Source organism: Ambystoma mexicanum, chromosome 1p (genome assembly GCF_040938575.1).
Source record: "Ambystoma mexicanum isolate Mex_15411 chromosome 1p, UKY_AmexF1_1, whole genome shotgun sequence".
In the NCBI taxonomy this organism is placed as follows: Eukaryota; Metazoa; Chordata; class Amphibia; order Caudata; family Ambystomatidae; genus Ambystoma; species Ambystoma mexicanum.
This window is the reverse complement of record NC_090921.1, coordinates 637,368,157-637,386,551: the sequence shown is the minus strand read 5'-3', so window position 1 is coordinate 637,386,551 and position 18,395 is coordinate 637,368,157. Positions and strand designations below refer to the sequence as shown.

Sequence of the window (18,395 nt, the reverse complement as noted above, 5' to 3'; positions counted from 1 at the left end):
CCTCTTGCCACTTAGTCTGGAATGCCTTAATGATACTGACCCTCCAAAGCCTAGCAGACATTTATGTGAACGCGTTGACCAATACGGTAAACCTGTTAGCCCCGTTACTCCCCAGAAAATCCAAACCGACCAGCCATCTCAACCATTGGTTCACCTTGACCTCCAACACTTGCGCTCTCAGAAGAGGCAGGCGGCAGCCACTTGGAAGAAAAAAAAACATCAGTCCACCATAAAATAAGATTTAATAAGTTTGCTACAAAATACAAACAAGCCATTTTAGCAGCCAAAGCTGAAGTCTACAATACCAGAATTCCTAAAGACCTCTCCAACTCAAAAGAATTATTCAGAATACTCAGAGAACTAGAATCTCCTGTCGCAGCCCCTAACCGCATCAACAAAGATGAAACTTGGACCACTAATATCCAGAATGCCATGCATACCAAAATATGCACGCTACAGCACACAATAGCAAACAAACCAGCATTAATCACCCATCCCAACTCACCGCCCATCACTAAAATACACCCCACACCTCCAATCCACTTTACAGGTATCTCAGAACTAAAAACGGCCAATATCCTCAGAAACCGCAAACCGTCCAAATGTAAAGGAGACATCTGCCCAGCATCTATCAAAGTTGCTCTGAAGCACTAGTCCCCTTCATCACTAAATTCATCAACATCTCATTCTCAGCAACCTGGTCACATCCAGCCTCAAAGGAATACCGGGTCCTCCCCTTCCTGAAAAAACATCTCTGGACCCGGCGGTGCCCAACAACTACCCCCGATTACAACAGTACCCTTCCTACTTAAGATCTTGGGTAGAGCAGCCTACATTCAGATCCAACATTACCTGGAATCTAATCAGATCCTAGGGATTCAGCAATCGGGCTTCCGCCTAGGTCACGGCACCAAATCAGCTCTATTGGATACAAAAATCCAACTGGATGCCTTCAAGGAGGAGGGCACACCAGCTATCCTCCTCCTACTGGATCTCTCGGCCGCTTTCGCCCTAGTAGACCCTTTGTCACCACCTCACTGTCTTTGCTAATTTCTCCCACGAGGCCACTGCATGGGTAGCATCTTTCCTGGAGGGCAGACCCATGAGTCTTCTCAGACCTTGCAAGTGCCCTGCTTATTCCCATACATGTGGCGTCCCTCAAGGATCTTGCGTCCCCCCCTCCTCCCTGTACAACATATTCACCTAAACCCTATTTGACCTACTGGACGACATCCGCATATCATCAACTATGCTGATGACACCCAAATACTCCTTCCCCTGTCGAGCTTATACGATGAAGACTCCCTCAGGCTCAACAAAGTGTACGCAACTATCCAGACCGGGATGGCTACGAACCCCTTATGTCTGAACGACGACAAGATAGAGATCTTATTGGTAGGCTCTCCCACTATGCGGCAGAAGCTCAGCCCCCAGTACACCACCTTCAGGATCGATTGAATCCAGATCCCAGTATCAACGGCGGTAAAAATATTGGGCGTCTATCTGGATGTCTCTCTATCGCTCACCAAACAAGTGAGTGCGGTGGCCTCTTCGGCAGCTTACACAGTCAAACTTATCAACTCAGCGAGACAGTTCCTGTCCCCCAAAGAGCACCCTAACTATTGCAAGAGCAATCACGGGTGTAAGACTGGATTATTGCAATGTCCTTTTTGCCGGGACCTCCAAATGGAACATCAATAAATTACAGATAATCCAAAACAACTATCTCCAAGCAGCCTTAAACATTCCCAAAAGCGACCACATTGCTGCTGCCAGAAAGAAAGGCACACTTACTCCCTATTAGGGAAAGGATTATTTTCAAAACATTGTCTATTACCCACAGATGCCTGAGCAACACCGCCCCGCAAATACCTAGCTAAGTAGAATGGAAGATCGAAGTCCAGCAGACTGGTTAGGTCTCTCCATGCACATTGGCTAAATCTGTCAGAGAACATTGAGTCACTATCGCAATAAAGTGTATTGTTATCGTGTCTGTGTCATCCTGCCCACGACACACAGTCTGAAGCTTTTGTATCATGTAACTGGTACGCAGCAGCGCCCTGATGCCTCGGGGTTTAGGAACTATGCATATGTAAAAATAAATAAATAAATCTCCAAAAATGTGGCTCAACCCTCCTTATTTCTTCTTGGCTTCTTTTCATTTTTTGTTTCAAGCTCTTCTGTAGACATTTGACTGAATTCCTTGCAACAAACTAGTAAAAACGTGTCTACCCAGCTTGCCATTGAAATACCTGATTTGAAGGTAGAAATACATTTGATTTGTTAGCTAAAGTGTTATAAACATTGTTAGGATTATTTTAAAAGTTAGAACTATTTTACATATTTGTTAGTATGTTTATAATTTGGAGTTGCTGAAGTATTCAACCATATTTTATTTTGTTATAATTATATTTTTGTAATGGGTTCGATTAATTTAAAATGTTCAAATAAATCAACAATCAACCCCCTTTTATATTATTAAAAATGATTTCTAATACATTTGTACTTGGTTAAAACCTTTTAAGGGTGTTGGACCCACTAAAACGTGGCAGTAGCATAATTTATTTTTTAAATGAGAAAAGTAGTGCACATTCATGAACAATGTAGGTTATTGGATAGAGATGCAGCTTATTACAAATACCAGTATAGTACCTACTTAATTATAGAGGCGAGAAGAAATCTGGTTCTAAATACTAAGCTTGGAGAAGGTATTGTAAACGTTCTTACAGTACACTGCTAGGATCTTTTCAACTGTGCAAAGTACAAATGAACAGGAGGTCCGTTAGAACATTCCAGATCCTGTTATATTTATCCAGGTTCTTGTTCTTGATGTGTTTTTGTTATTTAATGCAAGAATTGATAGAGCCAACAACCAATCGTCCACAGATGGTTTACTGCTAACATTTCAATTTTTCGGACTTGGAGACTTTCTTTTTTTGTAATAATGAATGCTTACTTTAACGAATTCCAGGGTGTGAGGAACTGGAGGGCATCCTCCCTTCTACTCCCCCTTAGATCTTCCTCTTCGTTGGCCAGGGAAAGGTCATCGCTCTTGCATCCTGAACCTGGGATAGGGGGAGATTTGCGAGGGAGGATCACCTGGGTGGAGGGACCTTGAGGAGTGGGGAGAGGATGTCTTTGTGTCAGACATGGTATGCCCCTTTCCCTTGTCAGAATGAACCCTACCCTCCTCTATCTTCATAGGTTATTGTCAGTCTTTACCTCTTTCTTAGACACCAAATGTCCCACAACCATTATTTTAACACTGGGACGAGGAGGAGGCAACTGCGTGTTATGTACACTTCCATTCATTCACACCACTTTTGTACTGAGACGAGGAAGAGGACTGTGGAAGAATACCATTGCAATTGCCAGGCATGTCCAGCTAATAGGCTTAGCTATGGTCTGGCAACTGAAGACAATGACTTGCACCTGCAACCATTTAACAGGCCCCAGGTGCATACAAGGAGAGACTGCCACAGAGAAAAGAGAAATCTGTCTGGAGGACAGGACACGGCTGGCAGACGTGGGCCGTCGGAGGATCACGAGACACCTGCAGTACCCCTTGCCTAGTGTTCACAGTCAAAGCTGTGGGAGACTGAAGGCTCCCAAGCCCCACAGGCCACTGTTAGCTTCTGTGAAGGAAGAGCAGAGCTATGCGCAACTATCAGCACAGTTCGAAGATGGCAAACACTGCTTGCCGGGCTCCCGAGAAGCACAAGGGGAACGATGTTAGGGAGAATTCTCTGTTTAGGCTGAATTTCCTAACCTAGTGAGTCCCCCAGCAGCTTTGCTGAATTTCTGGAGTTTGTTTTTTTCATCCTGCCAAGAGTGAGACTATTTTCCTCCAACTCTTGGACATGATTGTGGTTGATTTCTTTGAATGTCAATGTGTTCTATGGGCTATGGGGTCTTTTACTCCATAGGGCCTCATGTGTTTTGCTATGTGTGTTACACCGCATCCTCCGTGCCGTAACACTGGGGTGTCCTAGAGGATCCCCACCATAGACTCCATACACTGGGACTGACTACTGTCTCCCAGGGCATGTAAAGTCACCATTGGCTTTACTAGACCTAAATTTACTAACGGAACTTGTACAAACCATCCTATTGTGGACGTACTGGTAGGGGTAATTCGATTACCCCTGGGTCTGTTGTTCGAGGGGGCACTGTCCCGTCCCCCTCGTCGAGTTTTGGCTGGTGGCAGTGGATACTACTTTTTATATTCGACCGCAAATAAATATATTCCTATGGGATTCTTCCCATTGTTCGAGGCTAATACTTTTTCACATTAGTCTCTAACATACCGCCGGTTTATATGTCTTAAATAAATCCACGGGTTGGTATTTTCTGCCAGAACTCGGTTTTTATAATGGCGTATGTGTTCGCCTCTGTAACTCCGAACCAAAGGTTGAGCCCTTTGTTCCACTTTTGGCGGGCTTCTGCACAGAAGCCCTCCAGAGTGGTGCCATTCTGTCTGGGTACCACAGGGGGTGTGGGAGGGGGTTTAGGCACCCTGGACTGAGTTGCCTTACCAACTCAAGTCGCACTCTGGTGTGATTGGCCCAAGTGGTGAGCCGCCCCGCTCACCACTTAGCATGTTTGATTGACAGCTAGGCTGAATGAATGGGGGTTTTCTACATAAAAGCAGGGCTTTTGGGACTGGAACTTCAGAAGTCGCCACAGGACCTGAGAATCCGACGAGGGTAAAGCTGAGTTGAACTGCAACGACGACACCTCCGGTGGAGCCCTGTTGAACCGACTCACCACTTCCCAACGACAGAGGAGATCTCCCTGCTGGAGAGTCTTCTTCCCCTGACTGTTGGGAACAACCAGTCCCTTGCTTTTTCTTCGCTTCCAGGACGTCTAGTGGTCGAATTGCCCGTGCTGAGCACCCCGGCAACCGGATAGCCACTAACTACTGTACCGCGACCAAAAGGTGGTGCCTTGTGATTGAGCACTCCGCGGCTGGTCTCTTCCCTGGTGGTGCAACGATCTTCAACTTTCCTCGACGACATCATCTCATCTTCTGGCAAAGCCCCGACTTGCATCCACCACCAGGAACAACTGCCCCCGCCGGAGCTGCCTCTTTACTCTCAAGGTATTGTGTCCACCTGGCTTCCCTTGAAACGGTTAGCGTGAGGTGTTTTAAATCCTTACCTTTCCATTGGGTCGCCTCCAGACCTTCTTAAAATTTTGTTCTAAACTGGTCCAACCTTTCTGTGACATTTTGCTACAAAGACTTGAAGTGCATTTCCACTGCGGTACTTTTGGGACATACTGCCTTGCCTCTCTCCGAGTGGGCCTGGCCTCTGAACTTTGTGATTTACAGTAGACCCTGCCTTGCTTGCCTTGCATTTGTTTCGTAAAAGTGTTGGTACTGAGTTGGTTTCATACCCTGCCTTTTTCTCTCCCTTTCTAACGAATACTAGAGTGCCATCTAGGTTAAAGCATTCACCTCTGTCTGCAAATAAGTGGTGCCGTTGAACCTAGACTTGTCGAAATATTGTTATGGGATTGATATATACTTATAGTAACTGTGATTGAAGTTGTTTGCCATATTAGTGCCAGTGTGTTTTCCATAGATGTGTTTTTAAATAAATAATTATATATCTTTACACCCACGCTCTGATCAGTGTCTGCTTGTTCTACTGTGTAAATTGCCCTATCTTGTATACTCCAAATACGGCCTAACTCGTCTTGAGAGAAGTCTGACTGCTCAGCCACAGCTACCAGGTAAATCTGGGTGGTGCAGACTGCTACCAATTGGGTTTACTGCTAACTCCTGTAGACTTAAACTTTTTGCAGTGGTCCCAGAGGGAACTGCACAGGTTTCTGCCTAACAAATGAAAGGAAGTCAGAAAGCAGAAAGAAGACGCCCGGAAGAGAGCGGCCACATACCAGTGAGTGTAATGAAAGACTCAGACCGAGGTGCTCCAGGGGATGAAAACGGACATATGTTAATGCCGAACAAACTGAAAACTATTACAGTTGGTTTTGAAACCCAAATTGAGGGTTTTTGAATGTCGAATAACCTGCAAATTGTTATTGATAAGTAATACTGAATATGGAACTAAAGGAAAGAAATGATGAGCATGTGAAAATACAGAACAAGTGATGAAAGCAAGTGATGAGCACTTATGAAAACTGTGAAAGCAAGGTGGGGGGAGAAGGGTGAACACCACAGTGTGAGTTCTGCAGAAAACCTGTTGTGGCAAAGTCAAGAGACTGCCAAGTAGAATCGGAAATTAACGTTGACCAATGGCACAGGTTCAGAGAGTGAAAACCTGAGTTGGCAAGAAAGAGCAGAGAAACATAACAAAAAGCCAAGGGTTATCGGTTGGGTGACCTGTAAAGGGTGGACCGTGTGGTCCGACAACTGCGTTTAGACCGAGTGACCCCTGCTTCAAAAACACCCAGGAAAGCAAAGATAAAGAAGCTGTGTTTTATAATGGGTTGCTGAAGTGAATGAGAGAGAAAGCAATCTGTGTGAACTAATGAGAAGCCTGTTTAGTTACTAAGTTGAACTTTTGTTGAAAGCCAAGAGATTTAAACTGATTAGTTTTGAAGCAGGAAGAGCTGACATCTTTGTGAAGGGAACTCCCGAGATTTCTTGAACTGTGTAGACCTCTTGGGGAAGGGAACCACAAGACCTTTTTGGAACTGTTTGAACTTGGGGAAGGGTAAGCTGGAAAGTAAGCCAAGACCTGGAAGAAACTTGGAACTTTATTTGGAACTCTGTTTCTTTTGTTGCTGACATCCCTGCACATTGTATAAATTTAGTTTTGAGGGCAAGTATAGATTTTGGACAGACTTTTTTGAGTTGAATTTACTGACAGACTATCCTTAGTTTCATTAGGCAGGGAAATCCGACCTTAGCATAGGGCAAGTTAGGCCTGTTGGGTAAGATTTGCACAGAACTGATAAATCTTCGTTTCCTGGTTCAACCCCAGAAATATTTGCTTTACTAGTGGGGATATTTTTCCATAACACCCCAGTGAGTGGGAACCTTTTTCCACACTCACATACTCTTTAACTCTTTTTATGGGTGTCATTGTTAAGACTCTCCATAGTGCCTTTGTAAAGTTATCATCTTTAACAACTTATTGGCAATAAGTGCCTGTTGTTGCTGGGTTGCCCTAGGGGCTCCCCATTTAACTTTCTTGTGCTAAACTTGAGTGAACTATAGTTCCCAAGGGTAGAAAGGATCTTTGGATCCCTTTTACATTGTATTTAGTGAAACTAGCACACCCCACCTTATGTGGATTGCTGGGGAGATACCATGTATCCCCGTTCACACTAAAACAGTAACGATTTGTTACAGTGACAAGCTTACCTTCAATGGCTGGTGGCGGTGATACCTTGCATTAATTTGGTGCACCTTTACCGTGGGCTGTGTTCACAGCTGCAGTAAAGGGACCTAAGGGTGTCGATTTTTACCAACATGGCCCCTTTCTTCTTTTTTGCCATTTTAGTGTTTCTTGTCATTTCTTGTTCCTTCCCCTGACCTCCAGGGTGGGAAATTCCTTTGTGTGGTTTTTGTCTTCGGCGGGAGTCCCCTCGACCAAACACCGCCCAGGCTCCAGCCTGTCTGTGAGAGGAGGAAGTGAGGAAGGAGTCCAAAACTCCCCAGTCCTTTGTCTTACGCCTTGCTTGAATGGGCCCAAATCCCAGTGGGGGGCTGGCTGTCCTGATTGGACACCAGACCGCCCCTTCTTGTAAAATGCGACCGGAGAGCCTGCTGTGTAACCCGAGCCTGCTGCAGCCCTTACTTCCAATCGACCTGGGGACTCCAAAGATGATGACCCGAACCCAGAGCCTGGCAAGACCCACTAGACTCAAGAAGACCTGAATTTTGAGCCATCCCATGCATTGCTGCAACCTTGCGTTGTTGCAATACCCCAATACACTGGGACCTCAAGCCATCGTGCGGTGCATGGTCTTCCGAATCTCGCTGAAACTTCGTGGGCATCCTGGTGTATCTCCAGAGGCACGAATTGAGTCCGAAAAGTCCCCTCGCCAGAGTGCTGGACCTTTGTAACAACGAGAATTCAACTGCGATTTTCTGTCTTCGTCTGTGCTCCCTGAAAAGGTGCCAAATCCGCAGAACCGCATTCAGCCATGAGGGAAACCTTGCCTAGAGCCTTCTTCATCGATCCCTGCTGCAAAGTCCCTTCTGAGGTCTTGTTTTCAGTCTCCATGACAAGAAATCCATTGACCGGGTATTTGGCTGCAGACCCTGAAGTTCTCCTGCTGCAAAATCTTCTTCAATGCTAAGGTACTGTGTTGACTTGGGTATATCCGTACCTGAAGCCTGTTAGGATTTCTGTGTAGCTGTGTGGTGTTTTCTGTGATGGGGAGGCCTCTCATCCAGTTCACCAGCCCCACTGCTAGAATCCTGCTGGGGTGTCTTCCCTAGGAACTCTGACTTTTGTTACTAAAGAACCTATTCTGACACTGTCTGTTGGTCTCTAGTCCTAGTGACACCTCCCCCCCCCCTTCTGCCACTGAGAACACTCTTGCTTGAAGAATAAGGGAAAGACTGTCAAGAGATTGGGACTTCTGCCTAGAAAAGAAAAGAAATGTTTAAAAGTTATTTACTTGTAAAGAGTTGGTTGATAACTTGTGTAGCTGCTCACCCTTAGAATTACAGTTATTACTGATCTTGAATGTGTGATGCACTATTCCTAAAAGTATGGTCAACGTCTTTTCTTCCTTAGCCACTGTTTTTCCAGTCTAATAGAAAGTAGATGTGAAGGTATTTTACTCTCCTGTGATTAGGTTGTGCATCTTCCCAAAAGTAAAGTGTTGGTATCACCAGATTAGCCCCTTGAGGATAATTGTATGAGTGTTCCCCAACTGGGTCTTGCTTCCCCTGACTTTCTGCTAGCCTGTCCAGAATAAGTACATTAGGTTGTTGCCTACCTAGAATAACTTTGAGTTAATCAGTAAAGTGTGACATTGGGTTTTACTTTCTGCCATCCAAAATAAGTTTCACAAGTTACTGCTTGCCTCAATCTGGAGTTCCCGGATTTCAAAAGCCCCTGTAATTGTATATTACAACCTTAGGTTTTACTTACCTAGTGTGTTGTGTGTTATGACAAAAGTAGTTATAGGTTTTTACTGCACCCAGAATAAGTGTTTCACTATTCACCAAAAGTATTTTGTCCAGTTGAGTGATTAAGTGGTTTGTGCTAAGAATCCTTATACAACTGGAAGGTCTACTGCCCTTGCATTACTGAATGTAATTGTAAAAAGTAACAATTCGTTTTTACTCCCCAAGAATAGGCTTGACCTAGACTGAATGTGTATGAAAAGGGTTTCACTTCCCTAGAACTAATGTTAGGTACTTCAAATAAGGTCTATACTTGGGTCTGTGTACTTTCAAGTAGTGTTGTGTTTTTATAGTGTGATTTCATATGTGTTAGTGCTTACTTACCCCACTTAGCCCTAGATTTATCTGGGCCTACTTGTATTTAAATAAATCCTTTATTTTTAAATATATTGTTTCAGTGTTTCTTTGGATCATTTGTATTACAATTTCATTTGTACTGATTCTGCAGTCCTCTCTCCCTCCTAAAAGCCTGGCTGCTCAGTATACACTACCATATACTCAGGTGGTACAGCCTTATACTAAGAGTGGAGTCTTGTACTGCCTCAGTTGAATGGCTTTACTAAGCCATTCGTTGGACTTCAGAAAAACTGTCCTAACAAGGCCTTACTCCATCCTGACATATAAGAAAAATAACCCCTTTTTTTTTTTTTTAGAAAATTGAATCTGTTGTCTGTCTGTCTTCATGATGCCTTTACAAGGGCTACAACTAAATGGAAAGATGTGCTCCTTCTTATCCCCATGCTCCTGCCCATTTAATTTGTGTTGCATGCCTTTAAATGGTGTTTAGAAATGTGCACATTTATAATCGCCCGAAAGTGATTTGCTGGAATGTTGCACCATGGGAGGGGTATATGGAGGAGGGGAGACCTTTTTAATTAAATGCACATTGCATGCAGGGTCATTACCAACATTCACCATTAGGTGCCGTTGGCTCTCCTGCTTACATGTATTTTCATTTACAAGGCAGAGCCTATTTGTGAAGAGTAAAACCAGGCAAACCCGCCTTTACTCTCCGTTTTACGAAGAAAAGGCTGCCTGCTAATTACACTTTCCAGATGTTGTTCATTAATGCATTTCTATAGAATCCGACTGCTACTTAGGTGCAAATCTGAGGCGGATTTCATAGGAATCCATTGGTTTTACATCTGTATGAACATGACCTGCTGGCATAAAACCTGGTGCTCTTCCAAGATGGAGGAACAAACAATGCAGAGATGCAAACTCCACTTCTTGCCCCTCCAACGCATGGAAGGGAACAAAAAAATGGGCCAGAGCTGTAAATGGTGGCATTAAAGCATCATGAATCACTTTTACGCATCCATTTAATGCACTGCACCATTCAAAATGAACTCCTTAGTGTAGCAGCCCCAAGGAGTAAATTGATTTGATTAAACATGCCCTACCAATATCCTTCCACCTGGTTAATTGCTTCAAAGATTTAAAAATGAAAACAAGTTATGGAATATAAAGTAGAGTTTCTGGTGGTTTTTAGAATCCTGTAATGAAGTTACATTTATTATCCTTCCTTCTGTCTGTAGAAGGGCCTACTAAGTGAATAGCTACTTGGAGGTGCATAGGGGATTCCCAGAGCCCTCGGATGCAACCAGAATCTCTTGTCTAATGGCAGCGAAGGCAAACGGGGATCTGAGGTTCCAACATAAAGCATTATCAATGCAGGTAAGTGACTCCTACCCAGTTGCCTGAAAAAGAACGAATCCCTACCCACATTTTCCCACAAAGTTCCCAAGGGCGCGAGATTGATTGGCAAGCTGTTAACATTTTTGTGGGTTGTATCTGCCTCTGAGCTCAGCTTGAGTCTTGCCACTGGCTCATGGTTGGTTGGAAGATCTCCTCACCTGGTTTGGATTGTATCCTGGACCAGCAGAGAATTGGCTAAGTGACACAAGACTGCGCCGTGGTGGCTTGCAGCTGAACAGTCACTTCTGCGTGACTCCACAATGGTGGAGGGATTTTTTTTAAATGCTCGTCTTCTGCTATGCTTACCCTAATGAAGGATATTTACAGGAGTGCTATCATAGGGCCACATAGCTGAAAATCTTGAGTGGGGAAGGCAAAACACAAGAGAGAGTTGGACGTTAAAGGAATCGGGCATAAAGTATTATACAAGAACACAAATCACTGCACAGCACTGGTGGTATTATTATTTTGACCTTGAGCAGTACATGGATCAACAGACCAGACAAATCCAGGATTGTTTTCAGTACACATTTATTGGTCTTATTGCTAGTTTTATAGGTGGAACATCAGTTGGCACAATGATCTAACCAAACTCCCTCTCCATAAACTGCTTGGGCCTTCTCCACCCACCACCAGTCCCGGGTGCCTAGGTTATAGTTATGTTCTCAAATGGATCTCTGGAACAATCGACAGTCCACAAATACAACTTCACTTTGATAGGGCTAGGACATATTCTCTGTCCATATACTGATGGAAATTGACCCCCACAGTTCATACCACAAGTATTTCCTTTTACTACAAATGGATAGTTTCAGTCCAAGAGTCCAACAATTGAAGTGACTCCTTTAAGTTCACTTGGTTATGGTGTGTGACTCAATAACTCACTTGCAGTGGGCAATGTCCCTTGGTCTTTTTCAGTGGATCCCTTATTGATTTTAGAAGATGGCCACCTCTGTTTCCTCCATTGAACACCTGTACGTGTAGGTGTCTCCTTTTGCAAGTGCTAGCTATATTGCAGCTTCCCATACTCTTCTAGGTGGAGCCAAATGATCTTGCCTTTTCTAGTCCCTAAAGGGATTGTTAAGCGAAAGGTATCAACTCCCTGTCTTAGGCTCTTGACATCTCCCCTATCTGCAGCCTTTCCTCCAGTGTTTCTGGTACTCCTCGACACCATGCCATATGCTTGTTCCTCTCCCTTTGATCAGGGCTTCACCCCTGCCTTGTGCCAGGCGAGCTCTCTCGAACTTCATAGTCTTGCTACTTCTGACTTGGCCCACCTCCTGTACCTTCTCTTGATTTCACATGTCATCCTTCTGATACTCCTTACTCTCCTCCTCAACTCTACCCATTGAACGGGGTAGGTTTGACAGTCATGTTTTGGTTGTGTTGTTTTTGATAATTTTTTATTTATATATGTAGAGGCGCAAGGGATATGCAAGGTAGTGTTCGGAGGAGCAGGAGGACAGAATGGCATGGGGGGAGTAATGGAGCAGACCCAATTCCCCCAAAATATTTGATTGAAAATGCAATTACTAAAAAGATACAAACCTAACGCATATAATTAGACTTTCCTGTTTCCAGTGAAATCCGATAAACATCAGAAAAACACCCCCGGAAGGAAAAGTGCCTCATAGGTTTAAACTGAAAAACACTCTTTCCCCTTTCTCAGTGGTGCCTTAGTAGGAGCAGGGATGGCATGAAGTTTGGCGTTGAAGGGGTGGCTGGAGAGGAGGCTTAGCAGACAATAGGTAAAGGGCACTACTTCCCATGTATGCTTGTTTGCTTTCTCCCATTGCTTACCCTCCTGTCCCCTGATCATATTCAAAAACACTGTACATTCAATGTTACATCATTTTCTTTGTAAAAAAAAAAGTATTCACATCTGGTCAGAGCTGTTTTGAGGAATTGTAGACAAATTGCAGCCATTGTTATGGTTGATGATTTATGTCTTAATTGGCTCAAATTCCTCAAAATAGTCCTTGACCACTGACAAATATTTTTATTGACAGAAAATGGTTTAACATTAATTTTTCTGTGTCTCGGTTTGATGTCGGAGACCCTCTGTGTATGTGTATCTGTCTGGAGGCGAGCTGAAAAGTGTCAATTCCCTGTTGGCTTTAAAAGGAAAGCTGTGTGAGGCTTCCATGTACGAGGATTGCGTGAGGCTACAGTGTCATGTTCACCTCCCAACCTCATGTGGCTCTTTAGAGCACCCGCACCTAGCAGCCAATCAGAAGCTACAAACCCCTTAATTGCTGCTTAGCACTTTCTTTAAGGAGAGTGTTTAAATTAGGAGCGATTTATAAATTATGGCTCATTTAAGGTATACATGTGGGTGGACTGCCTGACTTGAGAGCGGATGTAACCCCATGTTTTTTTTTTTTTTTTAGGTTGGCAAGCTTGCTAACTTATTTGTCTACCAAGATTTTACACAGGTTTTCATGTTCCCAGTGCAGACACTTACCCACAAGAAAACAAGCACTTGTCTTGTATTGGAATTTTGTTTTCCAGGGAATATTTCACTGCAGATTGCTGGGTTTAAAAGGTGTGCATGTTTTATAATTTTTCATTATTTAAATTCGAACATTTACTCGCTCAGGTTATTTTTCTGGTGTTCATTATTTTTCTTTTAAAGTCCAATGCTCTTTTGTCTTACACGCTTCCTTCTAAGGGGAACTGCATTTGTATATTTCACTTTAAGATATGCTCACTTACTGTGAGAATATTCATGGGTACCAGCTTTTGATTTTCGCGATGGGGACAAAAGTTCCCACACAGAGTGAAGCGGGGAGCTGTGCTCATCCCCAGTCAAAACAACACCTTTTACAGCACATGATGCAGCAGGAATAAGAAAAAAGCCATATAATACAGCTTGAAATAAACATATAACATCTCAGCAACAATCACCTAACCTGCCGAGTTGCCTTTGAATAATTCTGCTATAGGATCCCCTGATATTCCCACACCAGGCAAACAGTTTTGGCCTGCTGTCTTGATATTGGGGAAAATCTTCCTCGGGACCAGCCCTTGAGAGCAAAAATTACCCAATTCAGCCCAAAATACAGGTTCTATTGTGCCGAGCAGTGAACTCATGCTAGTGACAAATGACACCTTCAAAAAGTTTTAGTATTTATTCTAAACAGTGAATTTCAGCAACATTTTGGGATTCCAGTTAGAGAAGATTACAAAACACAAACTTAGAGAAATACAAAATATAGAGAAACATAGGACTTAGAGAAACATAGAACTTAGAGAAACACAGTCTTACGCCCCTTCAATCAGCACTGGGAGACCCTGGCCCTCATAAGATAGCTGTAACAAGCCCCGCTCAGAGGACAGCGCTGCAGGGTGCCGACAGAGCAACAGGTTCCAGACACTCGATTTTGCTCGAACCAAGTCCACAGATCGATCTCCCACCCGAGTCATGTGGGCATGCATTTTTATAATCTCGTGCTGTCAGTCCATGACGCACAGTTCTAGAACCTTTCCTGTGCAAAATATAGGCTTGCTCATGGAAAAACCCAACTCTGTGAATTTCCACTGTGCTCCTTTCCTGTGCCCCTCCCTGCTTGGAGCCCATCTGCGCGAAAGCTCAGGAATGTCTTATCAGTGCCTTCCCAGAGAAAAGAAGATTAGTTTACGAAACCATGCAGGGCTACAGTTAGAAAGGCAGAATATTCTAAGAGAAGTCGAGATGAATTAAGCCTATGTGAGCAAGCTCTAAAAGGCATGCACTCATAGCTTAGTGTTCATAGCGCTTAAGATTGGCTATCTAAGCGCTATATAGGTGCCATAATGTTCCAAACACTCCAATAATTTCTATTCGCTACAGAACTGGGGCCTTCGCCCTGCCTGTCTATCTACAATGCATAATGTGACCTACCACTCCTACTAGGCCTGCATATTCCTTGTAGCTCACTACTGCGTAATGGAAGTGCTACAACAGACTACTGTCAGCATTTTTGGCACATACTTTGCATAAACTATTGGCTTTCAGCAGCTAATGCTGTCATCTAAAGCCCTGATTGGCAAATTTGCAATTTTGTGTATCACTACACCTGCTCCCCCCCTGCCCCCCACCCTCCCAAATCAAGCCTCACAAGGTACATTAATGAAACTCCCTTCTCATTTTGTAGTGAGCAGCACTTGATAAACAGTTATTATCTGCTTTTATAATGCAATGCCTTCTCTGCTAAAATTAGAAGTCTGTACAATGTGGAAAGGTAGTTTTCACTAATCAAAGTCTTCATGGGAAGAAAAAGGGCAAGGATGGGCAAAGAGGCCCTGAAAAAGTATTGCATAATTTCTTGTAGAAATGTTATATATTACTGGATTGACACATTCATCTTTATTGTCTGGAAAGTTTTCATTACATCTTGCTCTAAGAGACATTACCCTACTTATGCGCGTAATGAAACAATAAAAGAATATGTATGTATTTACACTGGAAAAACAGTTATCTGCAATTTTATTGAAGTGGGCAAACAGGAAAATACTGATAAACACAGATTCTGAAACATTTTGAAAACACTGCAAAAAAACAACCCCCGGAAGTAAAAAAAAAAAAATAAACCCCTAAAAACAGGAAACTCTACATATAATGAAAGGTAGCCAAAACCATGAAGAACTGTTCACTGACATCCGCCTCCGCTCTAAACTTCTTCTCTTGGTGTGCCCTATCGTCCCCCTTACCTCCAGCCTCCTCTGTTTTTAGATGTTCCCTTTCTTCCCGAACTACCCCCTTCAGACGTTCCTTCGCCCCTCTCGTAGTCCCCTTGTAATCTTTTCTCTTCCCCTCTCCTTTCTTTTCTCCTGCCTTCCTTTCTTTTCTCCTGCCCTCCTCTCATGTGTGGTGGTTGAGGATTGGCTGGGTGTAATGGGTTTAACTGATTAAGGTCTTTCTACTGATTAATTTGGGCGAGGCTACAAAAGACTGGTCTGCCACCATGGAAAGGAACAGTGCGCATGCACACGGTCATTGATGTTGGGAGCCAAGCTGCATCTTCTATTGAACCAATGGCGACTACAGCAAGCACCCAAATCCTACCAAAGTGAATGCTGTTCCCATAAGTGACTTGGAAACGGCTACAGGATCTGCAATAGTCTTAAAAGCAGGGGCACAGTTTTTGTTTTTATTTTTAGAGTTTTAGTACACAATCGGGGCTCCCTTTAATGGGCCTCCTTAAGGGAGAAAACTGGCAGTATGCTGAGGTCTCTATTCTGTATACTGGTAAAAAATAGCTCTTGAGAGAAATCTAAGAGCTTGCTGGGAGCTGTATCATACATTGGGGAGGACCAGAAAAGATAGATTTGCAGAGGTGGTGGGTAAAAGTATAACAACCTGTCAAACCCCACCCAAGGGCAAATCCATGGAAGCAAGTATGAAAGTTTTATAAGCTATTACTACTAGCAGATGAGCAGGACCTGCTGTTTGAGGGGAGCAGATCTGCACCTGCTTGTAGGGGATTGGCAAGAAGTGAGTATGGTGCTATATCCTAGCATCAGACTATCAAGAGACTGCCCAGACGTGAGCTGAGCATATATCCACGAGACGGTGAATGATCAAGAAGTTGTTTTAGCTCTATATTGTTGAGACTGTACATTAGAGAAGGGAACCCTGGAGATGGCCAGTATTCCCATAGTTGGAGACACCTTGCTTTAACTCATTCCAACACTTCTGGTAGAGCATCTCAAATGACCAATTCAGGCAGGTTAATAAAAATTGTTTAAACTGAATGCATGACTTTAGTGTTTTCTGTTGATCCTTTGTCACAACTACCAAAAGTTCTTGAATCAAAACAGATTTGAAACTTCATAACCGTTCTACTGTTTCATTGTTCAAAAACCCTTACCATACTCCTATCACGCCTGCTCATTCTCCTAGTTTTCATAGTGCTGAAAGGAAGAATCATTGAACCTTTACACCAATCGTTGGCCGAAGGGGTTTATTTTGCTCTTGGGAAGTTGATTAATGCCTGATCAAAATAATTGGTGTTCTAGTAGAAGACTAAATTGTGTCCTGTATCTGTAACTGCTGACTGAGAATGAAAGCTCATGGGTTCCTAAATGCTGTCATAACCCAGCACTCCCTAACGTGTCGCCTAATTGTGAACTTGCAGTTTGCTGGTGCCGTTATTAAATACATCTACTATGTGCGCTATCTATTACTCATAATGTGGTTTAAAATAATTCTGAAGTAAATTGTAGAATCCTAGTCCTGAACTTCACATCCACATTAGTGAATACTTCGACTGGTGGGAAATACCAAGAGGAGTAGGATTACTTTTTGTACTCCCGCCCCACCCTTGGCAAGAGGGAGAAAGGGCTGAAGGTTTTTTTCCCCTGCGCATATGGTCATTTTGGCCTGGAGGGTACAAAGGACATGTCTTTGCTTACATATGGGGTACATGTGTGGCCCACCTACTCTGTAGAAGGGGGTTTCCATGACTTTTTCCCTGTAGTGTAAGGGGGGTACCCTTGTAATTCTTTCTCCAAATGTGCCACAGGCAACCCATACAAAAGATGACCACTGTTGTACCAGATAAAGGCATACATAAAACTGGAAATGATGTTCCTTGTGCCTGCCGGCTTTATGGTCATGAACAGACTTTCTGGGGATTGGACTGCGTTGGCACTGGAGTATCTTCTTCGTCTGCCAAATATATAGTTGAGTAATGGTTATTTCGTGATCGTAAGTGGTCACATGTGTTTTCCTGATCTTCCATTTGACCTGACTAGACCCTATCCATCCTGCCCCCTATAACCTACTTTAGAACATATCTGCTAGAACAAGTGTTTTGCATTCACCTACGCTGAAGAGGGGGCCCATATTAACCTAAACTGCTTAAGAGCCACCCTCTTTGGGAATGTTCTTCTCAGTGAGGTGAGCCACGGGGAGTTCTCCCGTGAGGCAACGAGGCACATTGAATGGCCGAGCAATCAAGTTACACCTCCCTTTCTTCAAGATTAGAAATGGATAGTTGAGCACAATTTGCTATAGTGAAGTTTGAAGTAGCACATCTTTAAAAAAAAAAAGAACAAAGGTTCTACCTGATGTTGACCCCCTTCTCGGCAATTCTTCTGCATGATTACCATGGCCTGAGCTTATTCAAGCAGCTATTTATTTATTAATGCTCAATGGTTTGCAGACAACCTTAAGCATAACAACAAACAAAATTTAAAATTTCACAATAAGAGGAGAAAAAAGAATTAAACATAAGATACAATTATCAAATAACGTAATTACAATTAATCACTGTTGGCTATTTTCAGTACTTCAAGTAAACAGTTTAAAAGTGCAATAGACAGTCAAACCTGATGACCTCTGGGATGATTCCTCCAAGAAACCTGGCCTGTACCCCTCCTAATTTGGCCAGGGAAAGGCAGATGCTTTCTGATCCCGACTCTGGGGGTGGTGTACTGTGGGAGGATCACGTGGGGGTGGTGGGGAACAGGCCAGGAATACAGGGACAACCACCTATTTAACTTCCCCTGTAATCTCACACATGCCAAACTGCAGAAGTTGAAATAACTAACTTTGTTGAAGGAAACTACAAGTCCCAGAATCCAAGAAGTACTGGGA

The 18,395-nt window shown here is 43.5% G+C and overlaps 1 protein-coding gene across 2 annotated transcripts in view; it reads left to right on the top strand.

Annotated features, from left to right (window-relative positions):
- The window catches only part of LOC138577950 (tetraspanin-3-like), a 437,846-nt gene that overhangs the window by 23,768 nt on the left and 395,683 nt on the right, over positions 1-18,395 (top strand). The gene's annotated exons all lie outside the window — the stretch shown is intronic.